This window comes from Bombus terrestris, chromosome 16, assembly GCF_910591885.1.
Source record: "Bombus terrestris chromosome 16, iyBomTerr1.2, whole genome shotgun sequence".
Classification (NCBI taxonomy): Eukaryota; Metazoa; Arthropoda; class Insecta; order Hymenoptera; family Apidae; genus Bombus; species Bombus terrestris.
The window spans coordinates 8,503,707-8,509,706 of NC_063284.1; positions in this window are offsets into that span (position 1 = coordinate 8,503,707).

A 6,000-nucleotide genomic window follows, 5' to 3' on the forward strand; every position below is an offset into this window, starting at 1 on the left:
ATGAGTACTATAGGTTTTATATATGAAGTATTAGATTGAACGAAATATGAAACATACAAGATATAGTAGTACTCGTTATAATGTTATAACATTTATAGTAAAACAATCGTCTACTCAGATTTCATTTTTTCAATTTATGGAAATATGAATTTGTACAAACATCTGCACTCTACTTATCATTACTTCCACAATAACGTTCCTGCTCTGAACTTCAGATTTTTTTATGAAACTGCGGTTAAGCGTGACACCCACATAGACGCCCATAATTTTCTTGCATTCTGCTAAAATAGCACTTACTATAGTCTTGCTCGTAAACAAACCTGACAAAAGCGTAATCGACAAAAAATCATTTATAAGGTCGTTTCTCTATTTACCCTTTTACTACGTGTATTATTTTTGACATGAAAACGCGGCACACTTACAATTCACCGGGCCTATTATTCTGACTGTCACCTTGATCGATCGTGCGTGAACCGCGCATTCATACACTAATTTCCTTCTTTCTTGTTAGATTTTCTTCTTTCGTTCTGTCAGACTGTGTGAGAATCGAGAATGCAAGTGTTTCAAATATTCATGACTCGATGAGAAATATCCATGAGACTTGACATTAATTCAGATCTGTTTTCAAAAATAATATTATAATTAGTTCTTTATTGATTACTCGACATATTACCAAGATTCTGGTTACCATCCTCTTCTTCTAACGCAATCTAATAGGATAATAGTAAACTAATAGTAAAAGGGTAAATATAGTCACACGTTATGTACATAATAATAATAATATAAGACAATGATACGAATTCGCTAAAAGACATATCGGTCAATTCCATACATGGAAAAGTGCGAAATAGTAACGACGTTGCAAATACTACTTTTCAAATTTAGTCTGGAATTTACTATTATTTGTGTCGTATTGTTGTGTGTATTTTTACGGGCGCAATACATTTAATCAAAACGCACTAGAAACTAATACCGGCACATTATGTAAAGTTTGTTTCAATTCATGGTAACGTTTCGTCGTTGGATACTCGCCGCATCTTGCGCGACTGTTGATCACGTCTAACTCATAAAAGTCAATTCCGTGATTTGTTCATAATTTGAAAACACGGTCCTGCGATTCTCACGTGGAATAATATTCTGCGTTGGTGTGCGTCAATCGCGAGATCCACGCGCCCTTTCCGCTTGATCGATACCAAAATTTATTATGTCCCATTTGCCGCCGTGGAACCGTGATATGTTACCGCCATTACCAGTTTTGATTTTATACTGTGGTGGTATGTGTTGTCCGTGATAATTGTCGTTGTCAGCTGTAGATGTCGCTGCTGAGGTACTGCTAATTATTCTTCTATTTTTGATGCGTGGAAGAAAAATCAAATTACGGGCGCCGGGAATCGAACCCGGGTCCCGAACGTTCGAAACGTAAGGCGCTAACAACTGCGCTACCGTGTCCGTTACTAGTTAGTGTCGAATGGCGGTATTTGTTGTCGAGTGCTGCCACAGTACCCCCTTGCCAGAGATAACGTTATAATCTTAGTGTGATAAAGCGTCAGCCGATTGTTGTTAAGCCCGTGTCGATATTGCGCGAAGTCTTCGATATGGCCATGGATACCTGTCGGTACGGTGCGGGCGCATTCCGCGTACGGTCGTAGGCCTCTGCTCCTCCTTTTAGTCTACTCATATCCAGTCACCTGCATGAGTGAGTCGGCGGTGAGGCGTCGAGTTTTGCTGAAGAAGTAAGGGCCGTCCGTGTTCGTCGCAGCGGCAGGTCCAGATTGCCACAGTCTTAGATTCACGATGATGGATAGTTCGTAGCGCTATCACGGCCACACCTCTTTTCGCTGTCGATCACGTAGGTGGTATTTAACCAATTTAAGGTGGTATGTGTTGTCCGTTGCTAGTGTCAAGTGGCGGTATTTGTTGTCGAGTGCCGCCACAGTACCATTCAAAACTTCACCGTAATAAAATATTTGACTTCCCACAAAATATAACTGTTACTGAATCGAATAAAAGACTGATTCTGAATTGAACTGAAAAGTTTGTCCCTTTGTCTATGAAGATTGCGCGTGAGGTTCCAAAGATCGTTCCAAAGATTAAAATCGTTGCAGAGGCATCTGCTATTGTTGTGGCTCCGGTGTTCATTATCGCAACAGCTATGTAGTTTTTGACTAAGTTGTCTTGTATTGTCGGTATGTAGCAGGTTCCACTATAAATTGTCTGTAATAAACATCAGTTGTGGAATTTTCGCTTTTTCCAATTTTTGTTTCTCGCAGCTTTTGCATTTTCTAATGAATACTTTTATATCGTTTTTCATTCCTCGCCATGAATATCTTACCCTGAAATGTCTGTAAGTTTTGGTCATTCGTTTGTATGCTCCTATGTGTTTCTTTTATGGACTCTTTTCAAGTATCCTCTGTAGGCGCTATACTTGTTTCCATATAATAGTAATTTCGACATTGATGTTTTCGAGTATTTTTCAAATGAGAGTTTAGTATTTCTGGATGATGGATTGATTCTGGTTCTTTCCCAATGACGATATAACGATTGTTGTTCTCGTTTCCTTGAATATAGTTGTCAAGTCTCATAGTACTGTGACGATATTTTCGTCTTTCAGTTCTTCAAAGATATATTTTATGACAAATTTATTTTAGATTTATGGAAAAAATTCTGAACGGCTGAATGGTAGTGATGATTATTTGTCCTTCCTAAAGATTCTCCTTGGCAGGTGACTCCAGAGAAATATTTATCGCTATAAAGGGAAACTGTTTACATTTAATATGTACATTTAATATTTCTTCGGATATGTTCGGATATTATACAGGGCTCGTGATTGCCATCTTCTTCCTCGGGTTGTGAATCTTCGGAGAGTGATGTATCTGTGTCATATTCTTAATAATCGGGAATAATATTTCTTAACTGCGTTCAAGCGCTTTCCAGAATTTGTGGGGTCTATATTCCTACAGGCTGAGGAGATAGACGATATTGCAGGCTTTGATCACGTGATTTCTCTATTTCACTCAATGGGTTGGGATTTTCAAGTGAACTAGGTTCTTCGGTTTCTCCTTCGACCAACGTTATTAGATCCCTTTGTGAATTATTAGTATTTCATTTATTGTTCAGACTTAACGTGATATAATTGTTGGTTAGTGTTGAGTGTGCTATTAGAGTAAATGAATCGCATGAATTTATATCGCCTTCCATGTGGTTTTGAGGAACGATGCGCCAACGTCTTTCGTTGTTGTGTTGGTTGCTTCCTGGTGAACTTTTCCTCTTTCTACGGATAGATATGGCGCTGTAATTGGTCCTGCATTCGAATTACTAGGAGGTACGCTCTATGTAAACCTTCCTTGATTTCGTTTCATTCCTTAAATACAATAACCGGTTTATCTTGGATAAATGCGCTTCAAATTCCTTATCTTTGCGAGCCGTTAAAAGAAGACCACTGAATTACGAGACAGCACGATTGCGTTCTTGTTTCGTTTTCGAGGTTTGAGTACGATATTGCATTTGTACTCTAGCAATATTAATTTCCATTTAACCAATCTTGAAATGGGATCTTTGACTGAATATAGTTAGACTAAGGGTCGATAGTGGATGATGAATGCAAATTTACGAACACAAAAGGTCGGAAATATTGCGTAGCATACATCACAGCCAGGCATTTCTTCCCAGTTGCTGAATAATTCTTTCCGACTGGGTATAACTTGCGAGAAGCATATGGAACCGGTAAATCGGGACCAATTTCATCTTGGCTCGATACTGCACTCAATATTTGTATGATCTAAAGCGTCTTTAATGATAATGATTGCATGGTTGAAATCTGGATAATGTGGTATTAGTTTTATGCAGGCTTCATATTGCAGATTTTCAAAGTGCTTCTATTGTTCATCGGTTCACTTCAAACGGATTTCTTTTTCTAGAAGCTGAATCAATGATTTTGCGTTAACAAAATAGTCTCTGATAACTACGATAATATGTGATCCCCTTGTCAATCGTAAGAATTATTAGATGTCCTTGGATTCTGGATTGTTGGATTCTGACTTTGGAGTAAGAAAATTTTTTCTACCGCATGAAGTTTCCTTGGACCTGGTTTGAGACTGTCGGCAGAAATTATGCCTTAAGTATGTAATTTCTTTACGCAGAAATTCACTTATATTGGTTCAGAAAGTAAATCCGCGATTTTTGAGATGATTCAACAATCTTTAAATTTTCACTTTCTGTAGAGATGAAGAGTAGACTATATCATTCAAATAATTTTGAATTAATATTTCATTGAATTAATACTTGATATATTAAACGTTGAAATTCACTTGCCAGATTAAAGATTGAGAAATACTTTACTCCTCTTAGTTGGTCCAGAGTTTCGGTAATTTGAGATAGTGGATACTTGTTTTTGTCGTTTAGTGCACGATAATTAATTATCATGGGCCAGTGTTCAGTATCATCAGCATCCGATATTTTTTATACAATCCATAAAGCAGAGTTATACGGTGAAGTGGACGGTCTAATTGTTTCTTGGAATAACAGAGCTTCAAGTTAATGCTGTATCTTCTCTTGATTCATCGGTGGGTAGCGGTACTGGATAGTATATATTGCAATTTCGTCTGTTACATAAATCGAGTTGTAAATTCGTTATACCTTACAACTTCCGCAAGTAATAATTTCCTTTATTATTTGGAATAACAATGATGTTCCAAGTGGACAAATTTGGTAGAACAAATATCTGTAGATACAGTAATATAATCTCAATTTGTCCCACCAAAATTGTATCTGTAGATACACTAATATAATATCTGCCATAATACATTACCGAATATTAATGCCGCTTACTATATGCATATTCTTGGGCTTTCATTGAAACGTTTCGTCAATGGCTTGCCTGGACAAACATTGAATCTTTCAAAAGTAACTAAGCAGGAACGCCTGCGCAGAGTGCAAAAGGTGGAAATCCCTGACCTCGAAACTAATTATTTATTTGTCAAAAGTAAAATTATTAGAACGATGTTAAATATCTTATAGTATTAGTATCGGTATTAATGTCTATTACTATGTATTAATATTAATTTATAGTATAAGTACATAGTGTTGGGATTTCCACCAGTATATTACGTATGGCAGTAGTGTGTGTGTGTGTGTGTGTGTGTGTGTGTGTGTGTGTGTGTGTGTGTGTGTGTGTGTGTGTGTGTGTGTGTGTGTGTGTGTGTGTGTGTGTGTGTGTGTGTGTGTGTGTGTGTGTGTGTGTGTGTGTGTGTGTGTGTGTGTGTGTGTGTGTGTGTGTGTACTACTGTATACATTATACATATGTATATACATGTGCATAATGTAAGACTGTAGTATATATACATACATTATGAAAGAATAATAGATAATATTACCTTAGAGATAAATATCTTATCTTTTTAATATATACATGGAATGTTTTTTTATATACATATATCAAATTATTTCAACATATACCAAAGATACCTTTTTAATACATGGGTTATCCTCGGTAACTTTATTGCCTGACGTATTGCAGATACCAAAAATTGTTACATGGCGATTGTATGGTACAATTAGGGCATATTTTTAACAAAGACTAACTTATTTACATCATTATTCCCCAAGATATGAAGGTAAAGTTCAAATTCAATGTAAAGTTCAAGATAAAATTCAATGGAACTATATATTTTTCTTCATATAATTCGATAATACCTATTTCACAAGATGCAATATTTGACACGTGGCACTTCAGACGCGAACAAGACCACCAGCCACGCTTTTGACCCACTTGAGGAATGCTTTCCCGCAAAAATCAATGAATTTATCACACAATATCTCGAAAATTAATTGAAATCGGAAATATACATGAAAGGTTAATGAGAATTGATGCCAAATGATGCCAAAAAAATACATAATTCCAGATAAAAACGGAACTACATCACCATATGTAAAAAAATAATAATGTAAAAAAGATGGTTTGTTATGGTTAATTACATATATTAAGTTTATATTTTCTTACAA